We start from the raw sequence: 1,957 nt of genomic DNA, 5'->3' as shown, positions 1-1,957 counted from the left end.
TGACGTATACTAACGGACCGCGGACGATTTAAAAGCTGCCATCTACCAAGTGTAGTGTCTGGCGGTGATAGCTTCGGCTATCCGTGCACGAATCACGGCCAGACCCAAAACATCCATACGTCGTCGTCCTTGGGTCGCAGCCTGCACTCGCATATTATGATATTCCCGTCCAGGAAGGACGTATTTATTTAAGGCCTTGTAATGGCGAAAAAATACTAAATGGGAGTACCTTTGTTACTAATAAGTACGATGCAATATTCGTTTGACTATGCATGCATGTCAGCAGGAACAGGCACTGCAGCGACTACACCTGTCAAGAAATAAAGGAACCGTGTTTTGAGTTGCGGACAACGGCCTTGCCGCAGTGGGTACACCGGTTCCCGTGAGATCACCGAAGTTAAGCGCTGTCGGGCGTGGTCGGTACCTGGATGGGTTACCATCCAGGCCGCCATGCGCTGTTGGCATTTTTCGGGATGCACTCAGCCTCGTGATACCAATTGAGGAGCTACTCGACCGAATAGTAGCGGTTTCGGTCAATAATAACATCATAAAGACAGGGAGAGTGGTGTGCTGACCCCACGCTCCTCCTATCCGCATCCTCCACTGAGGATGACACGGCGGTCGGATGATCCCGGTTGGCCTCTCGTGGCCTGACGACGGAGTGCTTATTTTCAGTTGCGAATATGAATAATCTCCGGCTGTATATTAGAATGGCAATGAAAACTTGTATAGGACTGGGTCTCGAACCTGTATTTCCGACTTGTCGCGGGCGGTCGCTCCAACTGCTTCGGCTATCAGTGGGCGAATTGTGGCCAGGTCCAAATTTCCGTATGTTTTCGTCCTTGTGCCACAGCCTGCTCTGGTACGTTATGTATATTCTAGTCCAGAACTCGAGGGCGAGAGTTCATCAGAGGCAAAGGTGTCGTCAGGCGTGCTCCAGGAAAATTTGAGAGGACCAACGTTATCATCTGTATATATAAATGGTCTGACAGCCAGGGTGGGCAGCAATTTGAGGTTGTTCGCTGATGATGCTGTGGTGTGCAGAATGTGTCGAAGTTGAGCGACTTTCGGAGGATACAAGATGACTTAGACAAAATTTCTCGTTGGTATTATAAATGACAGCTACCTCTAAATGTAGGAAAATGAACGTTAATGTGGATAAACAGAGAAAGCAAATCGTAATGTTCGAATACAGCATTAGTAGCTTTTTGCTTCACACAGTAACGTCGTTTAAATATCTGGGCGTAATGTTCCAGAGTGATATGAAGTGGAACGAGCATGCGAGGACTGTGGTGGTGAAGTCGAATGGTCGACTTTGGTTTGTTGGAAGAATTTTCTGAATATGTGATTCATCTGTAAAGGAGATCGCATATAGGACGCTAGTGTGACCTTTTCTTGAGTCCTGCTCGTGTGTTTTGGATCTGTAGCAGGAAGACATCCCATCATTTCATAGGCGGGCTGCAATATTTGTCACCTGTAGTTTCGAACAATGCGCAAGGGTTTTGGGGATGCTTCGGGAACTCATATGGGAATCGCCGGAGGGTAGGCCAAGTTCTTTTCGAGGAAATTTAGAGAACCGGCATTTGAAAGTGACTGCAGGACTGTTCTGCTGCCGCCAACATTCATTTCGCGTAACGACCACGAAGGTACGAGAAATTAAGTCTCATAGGGTGGCACATGGATAGTCGTTTCTCCATCGCTCTTTATGAGAGTGGAACTCTAAAGGAAATGACTAGTAGTGGTGCAGGGTACCCTACGCCGCACACTGTACAGTGGTTTGCGGAGTATATATTTAGGTGTTGACTTAAAGTCGAGGACCTGTTACTTGCAGGGTGGCAAAATGTAGTGTTTTTGGACGAGTCCCGCTTCAACTTGTCGTAGAGTAATGGCAACATAAGCTTTCGACGCATTGTTGAGCAGCCTGGTGGACAAATGTCAATTGTGATGGTTTCGGACG

General features: G+C 47.6%; 1 pseudogene; it reads left to right on the top strand.

Moving 5' to 3' along the window:
• Window positions 1-346: 346 nt before the first annotated feature.
• Window positions 347-464, top strand: LOC126290660 (5S ribosomal RNA; annotated as a pseudogene).
• The last annotated feature ends 1,493 nt before the right edge of the window (window positions 465-1,957 follow it).

Source organism: Schistocerca gregaria, chromosome 1 (genome assembly GCF_023897955.1).
Source record: "Schistocerca gregaria isolate iqSchGreg1 chromosome 1, iqSchGreg1.2, whole genome shotgun sequence".
NCBI lineage: Eukaryota > Metazoa > Arthropoda > Insecta > Orthoptera > Acrididae > Schistocerca > Schistocerca gregaria.
The sequence above is the reverse complement of the archived record's forward strand: the minus strand, read 5'-3'. Positions and strand labels throughout refer to the sequence as shown.